Raw genomic sequence first — 22,899 nt, 5'->3', positions numbered from 1 at the left:
TCCACGAATGCCAGAAACCCACTTTGCCTTCTGACTAAGTGGGTTTCTTCAGCCAATCAGGGAGTGCCACGTTGTAGCACTCTCCTGATCAGCTGTGTGCTCCTGTCCTCACTGACAGGCAGCACACGGCAGTGTTACAATGTAGCGCCTATGCGCTACATTGTAACCAATGATGGGAACTTTCTGCCCTGCGGTTGACCTAAAGTGACGTCACCGCTGAGCAGAAAGTTCCCAGCATTGGTTACAATGGAGCGCATAGGCGCTACATTGTAACACTGCCGTGTGCCGCCTGTCAGTGAGGACAGCAGCACACAGCTGATCAGGAGAGTGCTACAACGTGGCACTCCCTGATTGGCTGAAGAAACCCACTTAGACAGAAGTCAAAGTGGGTTTCTGGCATTCGTGGGAAGGTGACCCATGTGCAAACATGGGTCCCCTTTCAGTTCGTGGTCGGGACACCGTTTTTTTTTATTTATTTAAGTACGTGGATTAACCCTGGATTTGCCGAGGAGCCTGGACCCATGGATCTGGTGAGTAGAATTTCTTCAACAGGTAGCCCTTGGATTCTACTGGAGAAGAGGACCGACCTGCGTGAGAACATAAGGTAAGTATGTATGTATGTGTGTATGTATGTAATAAAATTATACTTTCACGGTGTGTGTGTCTTGTGTTTTTTTGGGTATTTTTTTAGTGGTAGTACTACAGGTACCAGCGGGCCCGTTTTTCCGCCGCATGCTGGTACTTGTGGTTCTCCAAGTACCAGCATGCGGGGGAGGCTTGCTGGGACTTGTAGTACTGCTACTAAAAACAATATCTTTTCATTATCACAAATGGCTATCAGCCTCCCCATCCGCAGCCCATTGGATGGGGGGGGACAGCCTCGGGCTTCACCCCTGGCCCTTGGGTGGCTGGGGGGGGGGACCCCTTGATTGAAGGGGTCCCCACTCCCCCAGGGTACCCCGGCCAGGGGTGACTAGTTGGATTTTTGATGCCACGGCCGCAGGGCGCTGTATAAAAGTGACCCCCGGCTGTGGCATTATCTGTCCAGCTAGTGGAGCCCGGTGCTGGTTTTAAAAATACGGGGGACCCCTACTCTTTTTGTCCCCCGTATTTTTGGGACCAGGACCAGGCGCAGAGCCCGATGCTGGTTGCTTAAATATGGGGGAACCCCTGTCATTTTTTCCCCCATATTTCTGCAACCAGGATCGGCTCAAAGAGCCCGAGGCTGGTTATGCTTAGGAGGGGGGACCCCACGCAATTTTTTTGGCAAAAATAAGCACTTTCCCACCCCTTCCCACTGATATACATGCACGGATCTCATGGATCCCTGCATGCATCTCAAATCACGGAAAAAAAAAGCAGGTCTGTTTTTTTTAGGACTTTTTTACGAGTTGTAATTTTTCACGGCAGTGTTTTGTGTTTTTTTGCTTTGCACTTCTTAGTAAATGACCGAGATTCATATCTAAACAGGCGTAATTTGACCGATGGTGTATTCATTCGTAATTTTTTACCTGAACTAGCAAAAAATTACGAATGCCCTCATCACTGCCGTGATTAGTGTTTAGTAAATGACCGAGATTAACCGAGATGACACTTTGAAGAAAAAACGGCATCTCGGTCAAAATCGGGAGCTTAGTAAATATACCCCAATGTCTCCGTTATTATCGTATAATATATTGGCAAAAATACAAGTTTATATATTAATTAATATACTGTAATAATTAATATATCAATATAGTTGATTTAATGGATTCATATAGCGATTGTTTAAAACTGAATATAAATTAATTTCATTAAATAAATACATGAACCACTTTAAGACTGATGATCAAATGTAAATAACATCTTGAAATGAAATAAAGGAATTAATAGAAGATATGAAGGACACACATACACAAAAAAAATGTCAAATGATAAAATTGTCATTAATTCTCTAATTAAAAAATATATACCCGCCATAGTATTATAAAAATGAACTGACAGGATAGGGGAATCAGAAAATAATAAGATTTTATTTACCGGTAAATCTATTTCTCGTAGTCCGTAGAGGATGCTGGGGACTCCGTAAGGACCATGGGGAATAGACGGGCTCCGCAGGAGATAGGGCACTTTAAGAAAGCTTTGGATTCTGGGTGTGCACTGGCTCCTCCCTCTATGTCCCTCCTCCAGACCTCAGTTAGAGAAACTGTGCCCAGAGGAGATGAACAGTACGAGGAAAGGATTTTTGTAAATCTAAGGGCAAGATTCATACCAGCCACACCAATCACACCGTATAACTTGTGATAAACTACCCAGTTAACAGTATGAACAATAGCATAGCCTCGGTTCAAACCCGATCAACTATAACATAACCCTTATGTAAGCAATAACTATATACAAGTCTTGCAGAAGAAGTCCGCACTTGGGACGGGCGCCCAGCATCCTCTACGGACTACGAGAAATAGATTTACCGGTAAGTAAAATCTTATTTTCTCTAACGTCCTAGAGGATGCTGGGGACTCCGTAAGGACCATGGGGATTATACCAAAGCTCCCAAATGGGCGGGAGAGTGCGGATGACTCTGCAGCACCGATTGAGCAAACAGGAGGTCCTCCTCAGCCAGGAAATCAAACTTATAGAACTTTGCAAAGGTATTTGACCCCGACCAAGTAGCAGCTCGGCACAGTTGTAGTGTCGAGACCCCTCGGGCAGCCGCCCAAGAAGAGCCCACCTTCCTAGTGGAATGGGCCTTAACCGATTTAGGCAATGGCAATCCTGCCGAAGAATGCGCCTGCTGAATCGTGTTACAGATCCAGCGAGCAATAGCCTGCTTTGAAGCAGGAGCGCCAACCTTGTTGGTCGCATACAGAACAAACAGAGCTTCAGTCTTCCTGATCCTAGCCGTTCTGGTCACATAAATCTTCAAAGCCCTGACCACATCCAGGGACTCGGAATCCTCCAAGTCCCGTGTAGCCACAGGCACGACAATAGGTCGGTTCATATGAAAAGATGAGACCACCTTGGGCAGAAATTGAGGACGAGGCCTCAACTCTGCCCTATCCACGTGAAAAATCTGGCCTTGCAGAAGCTAAGGCCAACAACATGACCACTTTCCAAGTGAGGTATTTCAACTCCACTGTTTTGAGTGGTTCAAACCAAGGTGATTTGAGGAAACTTAATACCACGTTAAGGTCCCAAGGCGCCACCGGAGGTACAAAGGGAGGCTGAATAAGCAGCACGCCCTTCACAAAAGTCTGTACTTCAGGAAGAGAAGCCAATTCTCTTTGAAAGAAAATGGATATGGCCGAAATTTGAACCTTTATGGACCCTAATTTTAGGCCCAAATTCACTCCCGTTTGAAGGAAGTGAAGCAGACGGCCCAACTGGAACTCCTCCGTAGGAGCAGCTCTGGCCTCACACCAAGAAACATATTTTCGCCATATACGGTGATAATGTTTCGACGTCACGTCCTTCCTAGCCTTGATCAGGGTAGGAATGACCTCCTCCGGAATCCCTTTTTCCGCTAGGATCCGGCGTTCAACCGCCATGCCGTCAAACGCAGCCGCAGTAAGTCTTGGAACAGACAGGGCCCCTGCTGCAGCAGGTCCTGCCTTAGAGGAAGAGGCCACGGATCTTCTGTGAGCAACTCTTGCAGAGTCGGATACCAAGACCTCCTTGGCCAATCTGGAACAACGAGGATTGTTCTGACCCTTCTTATTCTTATTATCCTCAACACCTTGGGTATGAGAGGTAAACACATAGACCGATCTGAACACCCAAGGTGTCACCAGAGCGTCTACCGCAACCGCCTGAGGGTCTCTTTACCTTGCGCAATACCTCTTTAGCTTTTTCTTGAGGCAGGACGCCATCATGTCTATCTGTGGCAGTCCCCACCGATCCGTGATCTGTGTGAAGACTTCTTGATGAAGTCCCCACTCCCCCGGATGCAGGTCGTGCCTGCTGAGAAAGCTCGCCTCCCAGTTGTCCACCCCCAGGATGAACACTGCTGATTGTGCGCTTACATGGCCTTCCGCCCAGCGTAGATTCCTGGTCGCCTCTGCCATGGCCACTCTGCTCCTTGTGCCGCCTTGGTGGTTTACATGAGCCACTGCCGTGACATTGTCTGACTGAATCAGAACCGGTTTGTTCCGAAGCCATTCCTCCACTTGGCGTAGGGCATTGTATATGGCCCTCAACTCCAGGACATTGATGTGGAGACCAGTCTCTAGGCTTGACCAGAGACCCTGGAAATTTCTTCCTAGAGCGACAGCTCCCCAACCTCGAAGGCTTGCGTCCGTGGTCACCAGGACCCAGTCCTGAATGCCGAACCTGCGACCCTCCAGGAGGTGAGCACTGCGCAGCCACCACAGGAGAGTCACCCTGGCCCTGGGAGACAGGGTGATCCATTTTTGCATGTGTAGATGTGACCCGGACCATTTGTCTAATAGGTCTCATTGAAAGGTCCTTGCATGGAACCTGCCGAAGGGGATGGCCTCATATGAAGCTACCATCTTCCCCAGAACCCTCGTGCAATGATGCACTGAAACCTTTTTTGGCTTCAATAGGTTCCTGACCAGAGCTACTAGCTCCTGAGCCTTCTCCACGGGAAGAAAAACTCTTTTTTGGTCTGAGTCTAGAATCGGGCCCAAAAAGGTCAGACGCGTTGCAGGGACTAGCTGGGATTTCGGTAAATTGAGACTCCAGCAAATACTCCCGAGATCTCGCCTTTATGAGGAGATCGTCCAAGTACGGGATAATTGTGACGCCCTGCCTGCGCAGGAGCACCATCATTTCCGCCATTACCTTGGTGAAAATTCTCGGGGCCGTGGAAAGACCAAACGGCAACGTCTGAAATTGGTAGTGACAGTCCTGCACTGCAAATCTCAGGAACGCCTGGTGAGGAGGGAAAATCGGAACATGAAGGTACGCATCCCTTATGTCCAGGGACACCATCCAATCCCCTCCCTCCAGGCTGGCGATGACCGCTCTGAGCGATTCCATTTTGAACTTGAACCTCTTCAAGTACAGGTTCAGGGATTTCAGATTTAAAATGGGTCTGACCGAACCGTCCGGTTTCGGTACCACAAACAGGGATGAATAATAACCCTCTCCTTGCTGGAGATGAGGAACTTCGACTATCACCTGTTGAATGTACAATTTGTGAATTGCAGCTAACACCAGCTCCCTCTCCGACGGGGAAGCCGGCAGAGCCGATTTGAAAACCCGGCGAGGCGGCATGTCTTCGAATTCCAGTCTGTATCCCTGGGAAACAATCTGCCCAGGGATCCACCTATGAGAGAACCCAGACATGGCTGAAAAGACGAAGACATGCCCCCACTTGATCTGACCCCCCCCCCGGTTGACCGAAAGTGACCTCACCGCTGACCTCAAAGTTCCCACCATTGGTTACAATGGAGCGCATAGGCGCTACATTGTAACACTGCCGTGTGCCGCCTGTCAGACTGTACAGGAGCACACAGCCGATCAGGAGGGTGCCACAACGTGGCGCTCCCTGATTGGCTGAAGAAACCCACTTAGACATCAGTCAGAGGGGGTTTCTGGCATTCGGGGAAAGGGGTCCCATGTGAAAACATGGGGCCCCTTTCAGTTCGTGGTCGGGTGTCCCGTTTTTTTATTTTTACAAGTACGTGGATTACAAATGGATTATCCGAGGAGCCCTCTACACTGGATTTGGTGAGTAGGATTTTTTCAACAGGTACACCATGGATTCTACTGGAGAAGAGGACCGACCCTCGTGTGAACATAAGGTAAGTATGTGTATATGGTGGTGTGTATGTATGCATTAAAGTTATACTTTCAAGGTGTGTGTGTAATGTCTTTATTGGGGTATTTTTTAGTAGTTTTACTACAGGTACCAGCGGGCCCGGTTTTCCGCCGCATGCTGGTACTTGTGGTTCTCCAAGTACCAGCTTGCGGGGGAGGCTTGCTGGGACTTGTAGTACTGCTACTAAAAACAATATTTATTACTTTCAACAAAGGCTATCAGCCTCCCATCCGCAGCCCATTGGATGGGGGGGACAGCCTCGGGCTTCACCCCTGGCCCTTGGGTGGCTGGGGGGGACCCCTTGATTGAAGGGGTCCCCACTCCCCCAGTGTACCCCGGCCAGGGGTGACTAGTTGGATATTTGATGCCACGGCCGCAAGGCACTGTATAAAAGTGACCCCCGGCTGTGGCATTATCTGTCCAGCTAGTGGAGCCCGGTGCTGGTTTCAAAAATACGGGGGACCCCTACGCTTTTTGTCCCCCGTATTTTTGGAACCAGGACCAGGCGCAGAGCCCGGAGCTGGTTGCTTAAATATGGGGGAACCCCTGTCAATTTTCCCCCCATATTTTTGCAACCAGGGCCGGCTCAAAGAGCCCGAGGCTGGTTTGGCTTAGGAGGGGGGACCCCACGCAATTTTTTTTTTAAGTTTAAACATTTTTTATTTTTTTTACAAGGTGCACAATGAAGCCCTGCACGGATCTCTCAGATCCGGCCGAGATTCATTGTATTAAAGTCGGCAGTGTTTTACAAGTCACTCACGTAAAACACTGCCTAAAAAAACGAATGACATCGACATCGGAAAAACCGAAAATGCAGAATACGGCAGCTTAGAAATTAGTCGTAATCAATTCAAAAAGTTGCATATTTACACTTTCAATGTCATTCGTGATTGAACTTTGACCTCAAACGGGAAAATACGATTCTTAGTAAATTTACCCCAGTGTGTTTGTAAACAGCAAAACACTAGGCAGATGAGAGAATGGCCCTCATTCCGAGTTGATTGCACCAAGCAACTTTTTGCTGCTGGTGCGATCAACTAATCTCCGACTTTGGGGAAGTGTATTTTAGCATACCAGGGCTGTGATCGCTTGTGCAGCTCTGCTATGCTAAAAAAGTTTCACTCAAAACTAGACCAGCCCTGGACTTACTTACCATGCGCGATGGATCCAGCGATGATGGGCCCACTCCTCCGCCCTCCATTTGCCTGGACATGCCTGTGTTTTGCTTACCACTCCCCGAAAATGGCAGCAAACGGTAGGTTGATGCCCCGGAACGCCCTCTTGCTGTCCATCTTCTTTGCAGACGCCGCTGCGACCATTTTTTTCTCTGTGAGCGTCGTTGCGTGGCCGGGCAACGTCGTGCGTGCACAATGCGCACGCCGCCATGCGCATTCTAGACCCGTTTGCACCACAGCGAAGAACCGTTGCGTGCGAACGTGTCAGAATGACCCCCAACGTATCCAATGCCCGCAGCATTTATACTGTGCAGTATTTTGAGAGATTCATAGAGAGTGTTAAAAGAGAATATATATCTGTAAGATAAAGGTAGTAAGAATATCATATTGTTACCTAAGATAGAGATATATTTATAGGACATCTGAATAAAGACACAAACACACACAGTTTCTATAGGCATTTATATTTAATCAATACATATATGGCTGGACATATATGGCTGCAAAGCATCTTATGTGCGAAGTATGTTAGTGTAAAGTATGAGGATATGAACTTTGAAGATATACTGAGATAAACAGGAGAGAAACAGAAGGACCAGGGCCGGTTCCGGGGCTTCTTGCGCCCAGAGTGGCATTAGGGGGTGTGGCTTCATACATGGGGAGTGGTCAGTTATGCCCCCTGTACTGTAGTAGGATGTGCGGTGCGCGATGACGTCATCGTGCACCGCACAGCAAAGGTCCCCTCCACGAAGGAAAACTAGACGCTAAGCGTCTAGTTCCCTTCGTGGAGAGGACCTTTGCTGTGCGGTGCGCGATGACGTCAACGCGCACCGCACATCATTACAGTTAAGGTCCTCTCCAGGAAGGGAAAGTAGACGCGCAGCGTCTAGTTTCCCTTCACAGGACAGCGGGACAGCGGGCAGCGGCAGCGGGGGGCACCACAGCAGCAGCGGATCTTGCCATGGTGCGGCGCCCTCCGGATGGCGCCGGTGCCCTCCGGAAGGCGGCGCCCCGGGCAAAAGTCCTGCTTGCCTGTGGCAAGATCCGCTACTGAGAAGGACAGTAGACTATCTTCCCCACCCCCACAAAAGAACTGCAATCAACATACTACAGTGAGTTACCTAACCCACTACCACCAACGCCTGCAGCCTGCACAGCCCAGACACTGAACTCCCTGTCTGATTAAGTAACAGCCATACTGCTCTCACACATTGCTTTCTGCTCCTCATTTATACTATCTACAACCACTGTGTAACAATCTCACCCTTTCCGTTCCTTCCATTTTTTCCCAAAAAAATCCTGTTTGCACTGTCTTTGCTTTTACTACACCCCCCTTCTCATTGTTCTTTCTATATTACACCCACTTAATTCTATATTATTCCTCTGAACAACACTACTGTACTGGAACTATGGCTCCTTGATACTGTCCCATAGCAATCATCACTGCTAGGTCACACCCCCCCCCAGAATTCCAGAACACCCACACACATTCAGAACCGAACCAACCTGATCCCCATCTCCCCTATCCCATCCCTTCCTTTCTCCTGTGCACTCTGGAATGCTAGATCAATCTGCAACAAGCTGCCAACTATCCACGACCTCTTTATCTCCCACTCTTTTAACCTTCTCGCCATCACTGAAACCTGGCTCTCCTCCTCTGACACCACCTCCCCTGCTGCCCTCTCCTACGGAGGCCTTTCCTTCACCCACATGGTCAGACCTGATGACCACCAGGGTGGAGGTGTGGGCATCCTTCTCTCCCCGAACTGCACCTTTCGTGTCATCCCACCTGAGCCCTCCCTGACATTCTCCACCTTTGAGGTCCACACTATCCGCCTCTTCTACCACATTCACCTCCATGCGGCAGTGATCTACCGCCCCCTGGCCACTGTTCACCTTTCCTTGACAACTTTGCTGCCTGGCTTCCCCACTTTCCCTCCTCCAACCTCCCCTCTATCATTCTCTGTGACTTTAACATCCCTATTGACATCACTGCTTCCACTAATCTTCTTGCCCTTTCCACCTCCTTTGAACTTTCTCAATGGATCTCCACCCCTACTCACAATCTTGGCCCCTCCCTCGACCTTGTCTTCACTCACCGATGTGATCTCTCTGATTTCTCAAACCCTTCTTTCCCTCTTTCTGACCACCATCTGCTTTCTTTCACCCTCTCATCTTCCCTTTTCCTCTCCACGCCCAGACCCACCATCACCAGATGCAATATTGGGTCTCTTGACCCCGCTATCCTGTCCTCCCTCAAGACTTTCCTCTCTCCTCTTTCCACTATGACTTGTCCCAACCAGGCAGCCTCCTTCTATAACTCTTCCCTTACCACTGCTCTCGACTCTGTAGCCCCCCTCTCCTCTGACCCCTCCGCCGCTCCAAACCCCAACCCTGGCACACCAAACTAACATGATTCTTACAAAAATGTTCATGCTCCGCGGAACGCTCCTTGAGGAAATCTCACTCCCTGGTGGACTTCCTCCATGTCAAGTTTATTCTCTCCACCTACAGCTCTGCTTTTTCCCTCCCCAAGCAATCTTTTTTCCAAGTACTCATGTCTTCTCAGTCCTCCAGTACACGCCATCTCTTTGAAACTTTCAAAAGTCTCCTTCACCCCCTCCTCCTCCCCTTCCATCCTCCCTCACTGCCACTGACTTTGCCTCCTTCATCTCCAAAATTGAGGATATCTGACATGACATCTCCTCCCATCACCCCTCTGCTGCCCCCTGCCCCCATCATCCTTCCCCTCTATCGATACCACCCTATCCTCCTTCCGTCCCACTTCAGACAAGTAAGTCCACTCCCTCATCTTATCCTCCATCCCCTCAACCTGCCCCCTGGACCCCCTCCCCTCCCATCTTCTCCGCTCCCTCTCCCCCACTGCCTGCTCCCACCTTGCTCACCTCTTTAACCTATCGCTCTCTACCGGCATCTTTCCTTCACCATTTAAACATGCTCTGGTATCGCCTATTCTCAAAAAAAACAAACCTTGACCCTTCATCACTCACTAGCTACCGCCCCATCTCTCTTCTCCCATTCGCCTTCGAACTACTTGAATGACTGGTCTACTGCCATCTCACAAGCTACCTCTTTGGCAACTCTATCCTTGATCCACTACAATCTGGCTTTCGCCCACTCCCCTCTACCGAGACTGCCCTGGTGAAAGTCACCAATGACCTGCTTTCAGCCAAATCCAGTGGCCACTTCTCTCTGCTCATCCTTCTGACCTTTCTGCTGCCTTTGACACCATGGATCATCCTCTCCTCCTCCGCACACTCCAAAATGTTGGCCTCTCTAGCACTGTCCTTGACTGGTTTACCTCTTACCTCACTAATCGCTCCTTCTCTGTGTCTGCCTCCAGCACCACCTCACACCCTTCCATCCTTCCTGTTGGTGTACCTTAGGGTTCTGTCCTAGGCCCCCTTCTGTTCTCCCTGTACAACTCTTCCCTGGGTGCGCTCATTAACTCCTTTGGCCTTCAACACCACCTCTATGCCGATGACACACAACTCTACCTCTCCTCTCCTGATCTGTCCCCTTCTGTCCTCTCTCAGGTTTCCAGCTGCCTCTCTGCCATCTCCTCCTGGACGTATGAGCACTCTCTGAAGCTCAAAATGGACAAAACTGGGAGGGCTAACTGAGAAGAGGTGTCCCGAGAGAGCTCCTGCAGATCCAAACCCCTATAACCCCTCAAATAGGCTTTTACACCACCTGTCTCTCCCCTATACCACCCCACAGTTGCCCCTGCTAACTAGGGTACTAAGGGAGTGAGCTGCAGAGCCGGAGCACGGGCTTGCCCTGTGCTTGCGGGTTGCGGCCTTCCCTGAGAGACAAAGCCGGGGCCTAAATTTATTCATACCCCCGCCCAGGATCGCCCACCGTCCGGCCGCTGAAACGCTGCCCCCAGACTTACCCTTATCATCACACCACCTACCCCTTGCCTGGGGAGGCCTGACAGGGAGGACGAAGGAGTAACGTGTGCTCCTGATAGTGCAGGGCCGGAGCCGAACTGAATCGCGGAGCTCCGGTGGCGGCGGCCATATTGGATGTGGCGTCTGACGAGACGCAGACGTACACCGCTCCAAGAAGCCTGCTGGCCGCTGTAATTGACGGGGGGGGACGGGCGGAGGCCGCTGAGGGGCCTGGGAGCCTTTAACAGCGCAATAAACCCCTGGGGGCACCGCTATAAAAGCCCATAAGAAGCTACACCATATATTAATGACGGCGGCCATCTTGGTTGTGGCAGACCAGACACGTCCTATATCACCTGCACTCTGCTGCCCCTGCTGGAGCTAAGAATACACAATCTCCCTATTATCACAAGAAATCAAAGCAAAATCACAACCCAGCAGCTGCTATTTCTTATCTCTTACATCACATCTTTTACATCACATTTTATACAACCACGGAAAAGTGTGTTGTAAATCGGGACGCTCTCCCGTGGACCCCTCTCACTGTCTTCATCGGTTAATAGGACCAAAGACCTATAAATGATGTGATTTCACGGATGCCTGACTTCCCCCTCACCCGGACCAACTGTTGAACACGTAACATCCAAGTGGACCGTTCTTGTTACCACTCCTTAAACGGACGTTTTACTTTCACCAGATATTATGAGCAGAGCGAACACCAGAGCAAAAAAACCAGGTGCTTCTCAAGATATCTCACAACACTTCTCACGCCGGGAAAAACCGTCAGAAGCTTCATCTCCATCCTCACCGATGCCCACCCCCATCATGGATCAGTCGGATGCACCCTCAACTAAGGCGGACATCCAGTCCCTCCAGAACATGATACTAGACCTTAAGAATTCATTTACGACAGCTCTCCAGACAGCGATCGGGGAATTAAAATCTGACGTGGCGGCTTTGGACTCCCGCACAACCGCGTTAGAATCATGGGTGGACCACCAACAAAATCTCCACAAACAAGTGGGAGAGGACATGAGCTACCTATCCAGCGAACTGGAAATCCTTAAGGATAAGGTTGAGGACAGCGAAAATCGCGAAAGACGGAACAACTTACGCATCCGCAATGTTCCGGAATCTATCACAGCCTCTGAACTGGAACCATACCTCCAACGCTTGTTTCTACACCTGGTTCCGTCACTTTCAAATTCTACCATCTCGATAGAGAGAGCTCACCGCGCCTTGAGACCTAAACCAAAGGACTCGGAGCCTCCCCGCGATGTTATTCTCCGATTTCTGTCCTTCAAGATTAAAAATAGCATCACTCTGGCGTGCAGAAATTCAACCTCGATTTTATTTGAAGACTCCCGGCTTCAGATTTATCAAGATCTGTCACCAGTGACCATTGCTAAGCGACGTGATTTACGCTCTGTTACCTCCACACTGCGTGACAATGGTTATAAATATCGCTGGGGATTCCCTTTTCGCCTCATTGTGGAGATTGATGGCAAAATTTACACCATTCGCTCTCCTGATGAGGGGGACAAATTGCTTCGAAAGTTGCAGCTGACCCCAGCTGCTACCTCATAGACGAGAAGCTCCTGCCGTTTAATTTTAATGTTTTTATAACGCTTAATCTACTCGATTTTGTTCGCAATCTTGCTCATCTGTTATGTAAGCCCTGTTTTAGGTTCCGATCCATACGCAATTGCGCATTAACTCTCTTCTTAGAGGGGTTCTTGCTGACAGACCTTTATGCCTCACGTAGTACTAGGTTGTCGTCTCGCTGGGTTGGTCGGCAGCTAGGAGCCATTGCCGTATACATAGATTAATGGATTGTATCCTATTCCGAAGGACTGTCTCTGGCGGCCGACCTGCCCAGCGATCTTATCATTGGTTTTATTGTTAACACTAAATTGTTACTATTTGTTATATGATCACTCATAATATCGGGTTCTATAGTTCGGAATATCGCGCCCCTGAAGTAGATCTTAGGTTGCTACGCAACGGTCCGCCTGACCCATTTATTAGTGGTTTCGGGTGAGGGGCGTCAGTGTCCTATCCTGATACCTCCTCCCCCGAATCTTAGAGATTAAAGTTATTTTCACGCATAGAGGGGCAATACCCTCGTCTGTTATATTGTATTTGTGTCCCGCCAGCGAGCTCTCTCATTTTTCTCTTCTTTGAGAGCTCAACCTTGGCAGCCGAGTATCCTGCCTACTGGATACTACGTCTGCTTTATTCTTTTTTGTTCTTCTTTCTTCTGTTCCCCTCCTCTTATAGACCCTGATTACAGTCCACCTGTATATTGACACCCCTGTAACCACAGAAAGTTTGTTTAACTTAACTAACATTGTTCGTACACAGAATTATATACCCCTATTTTGTTTTTGTTTTTTTGTTGTCTCTCTCGTCCATATTAGCAGAGTCCGGGACCTTAGAGATCTCCAGCGAATTACCCCCTCTTCAGCTTCAAACATGCCGCTAAAATGCCTGTCCATTAATGTCAAAGGGCTGAACACTCCCCAGAAACGCTCTCATCTCCACAGATCTCTCAAGACATTAAAAGGTGACGTGATTTTCTTACAGGAGACACACTTAAAATCAGATTCCCATCCCTCCCTGACATCTAAACAATTTCCTATGGTCTGGTACTCCAATCATACAGCAAAAAAACATGGGGTGGCTATCTTAATAAGGGGGTCCGTCCCTTTCCAATTCCTAGACTGTAAACACGACAATGAAGGCCGATACGTAATGGTGAGAGGTAAAATTGGACACGAGGAGGTTACCTTGGCTAACCTGTACTCTCCAAACACTGCCCAATCCAAATTCTTTCGCAAATTTTTTCACGAACTTTACTCATATAGACGAGGTAAAATACTTGTTGGTGGCGATTTCAACATGACTCTCACGGGCATGGACAGGTCCGGCCCTTTGCGTAGTAGTCAAACCCCAAATTCCTCCGTATTACACAGGGGCATGGCCGAGGCTGGTTTGTTCGATGTCTGGCGATTCCTTAACCCGACCACCAGGGACTATACCTTCTACTCTAACCCGCACGATGTGTACTCTCGTATTGATATGTTCTTGAGTTGTGCACCTCTCTCCCGCACCGCTCGCTTTTCCTCGATAGTCCCACTTACCTGGACAGATCACGCAGCTTTAACTGCGACTTTTGACATTTTTGATATCCCTGACGGTAGACCGACATGGAGACTAAACGAGACACTATTGAAGATCCCTAAGTTTCAGGACTTAATTAAGACAGAACTTCGGGATTATTTTGCGGTTAATGTAGAAGGCGACTGTAATATAGCCACTATATGGGAAGCCCATAAGGCGGTTATCAGGGGATCCATTATCCAATTTGCATCCCGCCGTAAGAGAGACCGAGAAAGCCAAATTGCCCTGTTAACGGATAATATTGCAACATTGGATCAAGAACATAAACGCACACACTCTAAAAAAACTCTAGCCGAACTTTCAAAAGCACGTGATGACCTACAATCTCTCTTGGCGGAGAACATTGAGCGCTCGCTTCGATGGGCCAATCAATCATTTTACGATAAAAGTAACAAGGCACATACTTTATTAGCTAACCAATTACGTACCAAAAAAGCTAATCAATGCATCCATACTATCAGACAACCTTCAGGTAACATTACCTATGACCCCAAAACAATTAATGGTATCTTTTATGACTATTATAGGACACTCTATAACCTTGATCCTCCGTCCGACCCCTTAGCACAAGCCGATCAGGCACAACAATATTTAGATTCATGCGCTCTCCCTCGTATAGACGAAGAAACCAATTCTGCTCTCAATGCTGATATTTCTGCTGAGGAAATTGAAACGGTTCTGAAAACCCAGAAACCTTCGAAAGCACCCGGTCCGGATGGCTATCCGATGGTGTATTACAAAACCTTCGCCCCGCAACTCATCCCTCATATGGCCTCCCTGTTTAATAAAATATTACGGGGTACGCCCTTCCACACTGACTCCACGACGTCCCGCATTATTGTAATCCCGAAACCCGGAAAAGATCCTTCGCATTGCACAAATTACAGACCCATATCTTTGATAAACACCGATCTCAAACTCTTTGCCAAAATACTAGCAACTCGCCTGAACGCTGTGTTGCCATCATTAATAGATCCTGACCAAGTGGGATTTATCCCTGGCCATCAGGCCTCGGACAACACCAGACGCACTATTAATTTGATTCACCAAATAAATTCGACGAAAACACCAGCGATTGCCTTGGCGCTAGACGCCGAAAAGGCATTTGATCGCATTTCCTGGTCCTTCTTGTTTTCTACTTTATCTACGTTCGGCCTCCACGGTCATTTCATCACTGCAATAGCGGCCCTCTATTCCAACCCCTCATCTATGGTCCTGACCAATGGACTAAGCTCACCTCGATTTAATCTGAAAAATGGTACGCGTCAGGGTTGCCCTCTTTCACCCCTACTTTTTGCTCTATGCATCGAACCTCTTGCGGCCCGTATTAGACTTAATACGGACATTGGGGGGATTACAGTGGGGCAGAACTCATACAAAATATCTTTATTTGCGGATGACGTGCTCTTGACTTTATCTAACCCTTTGATTTCTCTGCCTAATCTACAAAAAGAACTACTCCTATATGGTTCCCTCTCTGGTTACAAAATAAACCACACCAAATCTGAAGCCCTTGCATTTAATATCCCACCCCAGACCCACTTGATTCTAACCTCCTCTTTCCCTTTTATTTGGAGACCCTCTGCTATCAAATATCTCGGCATATTTATTACTAAATCCTACACCAGCCTTTACCAGACTAACTATGTTCCTATGATTAAAACTCTCACCCAAGACCTGGATAAATGGGACAGATTATTTATTTCATGGATTGGACGGATTAACGCCCTGAAAATGAATCTCCTTCCCCGTATTCTTTACCTATTTCAGACCATTCCGATAATGGTGCCCCGCGTGACTTTGACCTCATTGCAATCATTGTGCAACAAATTTATTTGGGCACACCGTAAATCCCGATTAAGACGAACACTGCTGGCCAAAAGTGCTACCTCAGGCGGATTGGGATATCCTAACCTCCAGGCCTATTTTAATGCCTGTCACCTTAATCATATGGTGTCCTGGCATTCCCTCCAAGGGAACAGAAAATGGGTCGATATTGAGAACTCAATGTACCAGGGCGTCCCCCTCGACTCTCTTCTATGGCTCCCCAGGTCCTGCAGACCAGCCTCGGCCTACTCAATCCCCACGATTAATTTCACCCTTGGATTATGGGACAAACTCCGCAGCACCTACAATCTAACCTCACAACCCTCACCTTTAACACCTATCTGGGGACATCCTGCCTTTCCCCCAGGATGCGAACGAAAAATGGCGGCTCCATGGCAATCACAGGGTGTCACAAGATTTATCCATGTTAAAGGCCATTCAGCACCGACCTCTTTTGGAGAATTTCAAGAACGCCTTGGTTTGCCACCCTCGTGCCATTACCATTACATCCAAATTCTTAGCTTTCTCAAATCTCAGCTTAAAACTACATCTTTGAAACCACCCACCTCCTTTGAACATATGTGTTTACTTTCAATTGGCAAAAAAGGGAATATCTCAACAATATACAACTCTATTCTGACCCCAGACCCCCCTGACCGTGAATCACATGAATTAGCCTGGGAATCAGATCTCTCCCATCCGTTGGAAGATGATCAATGGGAAGAAATCAGAATGCGCATTGCTAAGGCCTCCATTAATGTGGCACTCAAAGAAACATGCTATAAGGTCTACACCAGGTGGTACTTAGTTCCTTCCAGACTTCATTCCATTTACCCCACGACATCAAACCTGTGTTGGAGACTCTGTGGAGAGGAGGGCACCTTTTTCCACATATGGTGGACGTGCCCCTCTATTCGCCCCTTTTGGAAAATGGTAGGAGCACTTATTGCTCAAACATGCGGACATAATCTAGACCTCTCCCCTGAAACTGCTCTTCTGCATGCTCCCATACCATTGCTACCCAAACCCCAAGACAAATTTACCATGTTACTTTGCATGGCGGCTAAATCTCTGATCGCTAAATGCTGGAAAGACCATAAACCTCCCTCCAAGGCATTACTGTTGACCAAGATTAATTATATAGCCAGTATGGAATATATCACAAGCCTGAGGAACAACACAGTGGCCCAGTTCCACAACATCTGGTCTCCTTGGTACCTCGCTCGGTCTTTATTGATGCCCGGACTCTGTTGATGTTGCTAATTATGCTAATATCTATATCACTTCTGATGTCCCCCCCTCTGTTATAAAATAAAATCCCATCCTCTTGCCTCCCGATATGCAATTTTTCCTTTGTTTCCCCTTTATTAAGATATACTCTATAGCCTCTTCTCTCCCTCCCTTTCCTTTTGCTTTCCTACTCTTACTCTTCACAAGACTACACCCTGTCTTGGTATAAATTTTATACTATATCGGTAAAATAAAATGAGAAAAGTCAGATACACATGTAGAGTTATGCAGGGCACTAATTACTAATACCTACTGGCCTATAATTCCATGAAAATGTCTCTATTGTTTTGATTTGGTATGTAAAATGTTTGTTTTCATGTTCAATATCATTACCCCGCACAAGTTTGTTCTTGTTACTGTTTTGATTATTGACCAACCTCAATAAAAATTCTAACTTTAAAAAAAAAAAAATGGACAAAACTGAACTCGTTATCTTTCCTCCAGCCAGAGCAACACCCCCTACCAATATCTCTATCACTGTTTGACAACATCATCATCTCCCCCATTCCCCAACCCCACTGCGTGGGCGTCAGTCTTGACACCTCCCTCTCCTTTGCACCCCACATCCAAGCTCTGGCGTAATCCTGTCAGTTCCAGTTACACAACATTGCTCACATCAGGCCATTTATCTTCCAGAGTGCAACTAAACTTATCATCCACTCACTTCTCATCTCATGACTCGACTACTGCAATGTTCTCCTCACTGGCCTCACTTGCTCCCATCTTGATCCCCCCAATCTGTCCTCAATTTCGCAGCTAGGCTTATCTTCCCCTCCCACTGCTCCACTCTACTACTCCCCTTTGACAAAATCTACACTGGCTCCCATTCCCCTGCAGAATCCTCTTCAAACTCCTCACCCTCACATACAAGGCCATCTCTAATTCCACTGCTCCCTACATGTCCAACCTCCTCTTCCTTCATACTCCCTCTCACCCTCTATGGTCGGCCAATGACCGTTGCCTCTCCTCTGCCCTGGTCACTGCTTCCCATGCTCAATAGGAAGCAGTGACTTTTGCCCATGCTGCACCTCTTCAGTGGAACGCGCTCCCCCGCTCCATTAGACTCTCCGCGACCTTGCAAAGCTTCAAACAGGCACTAAAAACCCACCTATTCATCAAAGCATACCCTTCCGATGCATATCCTAGTCCTGAGGCTGATCCTCCATCCCCCTGCCTCATGCCTTGAACATCTCTGCTTTACGTGCATACTGCCATTAGTCTACCTCCTGCTTGCTTGCACCTCATGTTATCTGTATGTAGCTCCTTCCCACTAGATTGTTAGCTCTTCAGAGCAGGGCCCTCTTTCTTCTTGTTGTCAAAGCCCTCTTCTCGACACATTTCACTCGCAGCTCTCTCCTACTCAGCTACAATCTTTACCCGCTTTTTTCTCCTGCTGCTAAAGGCTTATCTCTATCTATGGCCGCCAGCCCCAAGTAATACGATGATTACTCCCTCGTTACTTACATCTTAGCTGTATTATGTTTTGAGAATTGTGGTGTTCTTTGTTACCTGTACTCTGTTTTTTTTATTTATTTAACATAATGCTAATTTTTGTCTACCTGTACTCTCCTTTGGCCCTCATTCCGAGTTGATCGCTAGCTGCAGTTGTTCGCTGCGCAGCGATCAGGCTAAAAATCGGCATTTCTGCGCATGAGTATGCACTGCAATGTGCAGGCGCATCGTACGGGTACAATGAGAATCGTGGGTTTGCAAAGATTATAATGAACATTCCAGTCGCACTGCCGAACGCAGGAAGATTGACGTGAAGTGGGTGTTTCTGGGTGTCAACTGACCATTTTCAGGGAGTGTTTGGAAAAATGCAGGCGTGTCTGGAAAAACGCAGGCGTGATTGGGCGTTCACTGGGCGGGTGTGTGACGTCATAAGAATCAACGCACACGAAAAGTAACTACAGGGCTGGTCTTGTTCTGCACAAAATGTGTATGCAGCCGCTCTGCTGCACAAGCATTTGCCCTCCTGCAAAGTGAAAATACACTCCCCCGTGGGCGGCGACTATACGTTTGCACAGCTGCTAAAAGTAGCTAGCGAGTGATCAACTCGGAATGAGGGCCTTTGTACGGAGCTGCGAAACAGTTGTGGCACCTTAAAAATAAAATGTAATAATAATAGGCAATAAAGCCGTTTATTGTGAATAATTACACATCTGAATTAACATTTTTTCGGAGTTTTGTAGTTTTTAATATCACACTTTATTTTTCTAATAACACGATATTTTAATATTTCACCAGTCCCTATAATGATTTTAATGTATATCTAATAAAGATTAGCTATTTTACAAGCATTGTGGTTCCAGTGCATCCGAGAAAATGCTTCTCTTCCTCTTTTTCTTTGTTTATATGTAATTGTGGGTCTAGGACCTATGGTGGTCATTCCGAGTTGATCGCTAGCTGCCGTTGTTCGCAGCACAGCGATCAGGCTAAAAATCGGCATTTCTGCGCATGCATATGGGCCGCAGTGTGCATGCGCGATGTACTTTCACACAAAACTATGCAATTTTTTGGATATACATATAAAGGAGACGCTTTTCAGTCGCACTGTTGATCGTTGAATGATTGACAGGAAGTGGGTGTTTTTGGGTGGTAACTGGCTGTTTTCCGGGAGTGTGCTAAAAAACGCAGGCATGCCTGGGGAAACGGGGGAGTGGCTGGCCGAACGCAAATTTCCGCACTATTCTGCAAACCTTTCGTTCGCACTTCTGCTAAGCTAAGACACACTCCCAGAGGGCGGCGGCTTAGCGTTTGCACTGCTGCTAAAAGCAGCTAGCGAGCGATCAACTCGGAATGAGGGCCTATAAGCATTAGGATATCACCTGCCAATAAGAATTTATATCTATGATGGATGATCAAATTATATTAATACATTTGAAGCAGAAGGAATCACTGAACATTCAAATATATCTGAAAAGAGCTTTCTAAAGACTGGTACGGGATTTACTTCTGTTGAAATGCTGAGTAGCACTGGTTCCTTCTTGTACCTCTGGCCAGTGTGTACCAAATAATAAAAAAAATCTAGTGCAAGAATATGTGGCACTACAAATGCCAGCATGCACTTACAGCTCATGAACATGGATCACAGTACACTCTATCACTTGTAGTGCCTCCTAATAAACAACATAAATAGTAGTGCCCCCTTATTATAATGATGAATGACACTTGCCCTACATGATGAACAGTGACTCTTTATGAAGAAAGAAAAGGTCAGAGTTTGCTTTAGTTTTATAAAGAGGACTTAATGCATATTTTTATTCATATAAAGGAGACATAAAATTTTAAATTATATAATGGGGGCGCTACTTACAATATTTAGATTTTATATAAAAGGGATACTATTCATTAATTTGTAATATAATGCAGGCACTTGTATTCTTCATTTACAGTGCTGAGGTGGAGCACTGTTTACTATTGTTTTGTACGGAATGCATTGCAGTCACATGCTCTGTATTGCCACTCGCAGGGTAGTAACTAGAACTTTGGTGGTCCCATAGCAAACTCTTGAAAGGGCCGCCCACCTCCCACCTTTTTCACAGGAGAGAGAGAGAGGAGTAAGATAGAGAGAGGCACACAGGGGGTGCTGTGGGAGGGAGATAGAGAGGAGCAAGAAAGACAAGGAGGTTAGGGAGATAGAAAGTTTCATGGAAAAAGGGGGAATGAGCAAAAAAGAGAGAGCGAGAGAACAGGGAGGAGGCATAGAGAGATGGAGGAGAGCAAGCAAGAGTGTCAGGGAGGGAGAGAGAAAAAGAGGGGAACAAATGAGAGTGAGGTCAGGGTGAGAAAGAGAGAGAAAAAACGAGAGAGAGGAGGTGTCAGGTAGAGAAAGACAGTCATAGAGGGAAGGAGCGTGACAGTGTCAGGGAGAGAGAGATGGGGAGAGAGACAGTCTCTGGAGGGAGAGAGACAGTGTCAGTGAGAGATAGAGAAAGTGTCAGGGAAAGAGAGAGAGAGAGAGAGAGAGAGAGAGAGGGAGGGGGGGACAGCAGTGGTGCAAAAAATTACTTTGTGGTACTTTGTGCTTGCACGGAAGGTGCGCGCACCAAAGAATGGGTGTGACCACATATCACATAGCCAATAAAAATGGGGACATGATACACATATGTGGGGCCAGAAACACATATGCCCCCAATAGTGCCAGATACACATATGCCCCCAGTAGAGCAGTGCCAGATACACATGTGCCACCATAGTGCCAGATACACACATGCCTCCACAGTGCCAGATATGCCACCACAGTGCAAGATACACATACACCCCCACAGTGCCAGATACAAATATGCCCCCACAGAGTCAGATATGCCCCCATAGTGCCAGATATGCCCCCACAGTGCAAGATACACATATGCCCCACAGTGCCAGATAAGCCGCCACAGTGCCAGATACACATATGCCCCCACAGTGCCAAATTTGTTCCCACAGTGCCAGATACACATATGCCACACAGTGCCAGATACACAAATGCCTCACAGTGCCAGATACACATATGCCCCCACAGTGATAGGTACACTTATGCCCCTGCAGTGCCAGTTACACATATGCCCAAACAGTTCCAGATACACACATGCTCAGTGCCAGATACACATATGCCCCCACAGTGCCAGATACACATATGCCCCCACAGTGCCAGATACACATATGCACCACAGTGCCAGACACACATATGCCCCCACAGTGCCAGGTAAACCTCCCCTCCCCAGTGCTGCTCACTAGGCTGCTGATGGCTGTTGTGTGTGAGGGAGGAGAGCACAGTGCACACCTTTCCTGCCCCTCAGTGCTCAGTCCGGTCAATGGTGGCGGCGTGTATCTCCAATTGCCGGTTTCTGAGCCAATCAAAGCTTGCAGTCCAGCAGCCAATCAGGATCCACAACTGCTGGTCCATGAGCTCTGATTGACTAATGAACTGGCGCCTTATTAGAGATTCACAAAACCGCCGCCACCGGAGACCGGACTGAACACTGAGGGGCAGGAGTGGGGCACGCTGCACTCTCCTTCCCTAACAAACAGCAGAGCAGTGGCTGCAAGCATGGTGGTCGGGATGGCAGTACTATGTACCGGCTGGCATTTTCTTACCGGTACGCAATACTACCCTGTACCGCCATACTTGCAGCACTGGGGGACAGTATCAGGGAGAGAGAGAGTGTGTCAGAGAGAGAGAGGGACAGTATCAGGGAGAGAGAGAGACAGTCTCAAAAAGAGAGTGAGTGTGTGTCAGGGAGAGAGAAAGAGAAGAGCATGGGAGAGAGTATCAGGGAGAGAGAGGGAGGAGAGGGGGAGGGGGGGGGCAAGCAGGAGATATTATCTGCACCTCCTGAAACCCAGCAGAGTTCACTGATGGGGCGGGCATTTCATGGAATTAGGCCTCGCCCCCTAAATGTCCGTGAATTGCGGCACCGGAAGCAGGTACTTGGAGCTGGCCAGGAAGGGCCCCGCACACCCCTCCCTCTACATCCGCAGCATAAGCTGCATCCTGCAGGGGAGGAGGGTGTTATTGGCTGCGGTGTCCGTTCTCACAGTGGGCAGGGGGTGAAGGAGGGAGCAGCTGGCCTTGAAGGCAGCTTGGGCCTTTATAGCAGCTACAAGCCCTGCACCCTCAGTAGTTACGCCACTAGCCATTCAGTTGGTGGGTCCATGCCACGAACTGAATGGGACTGTACGAGGTAAGCGAGCCACCAGATCTGATGCGTGGCCCGATCTTGTACAAGGGGACTTGCTGCCGGCAGACGGGATGCTGCTGGCG

The 22,899-nt window shown here is 48.0% G+C and overlaps 1 protein-coding gene across 1 annotated transcript in view; it reads left to right on the top strand.

Annotated features, from left to right (window-relative positions):
• Nucleotides 1–22,899, top strand: part of LOC134909506 (probable cation-transporting ATPase 13A4) — a 369,987-nt gene that overhangs the window by 316,130 nt on the left and 30,958 nt on the right. The window lies entirely within an intron of this gene.

The sequence above is a fragment of the Pseudophryne corroboree genome, chromosome 4, assembly GCF_028390025.1.
Source record: "Pseudophryne corroboree isolate aPseCor3 chromosome 4, aPseCor3.hap2, whole genome shotgun sequence".
Classification (NCBI taxonomy): domain Eukaryota; kingdom Metazoa; phylum Chordata; class Amphibia; order Anura; family Myobatrachidae; genus Pseudophryne; species Pseudophryne corroboree.
This window is presented reverse-complemented; position numbering and strand designations above follow the sequence as displayed.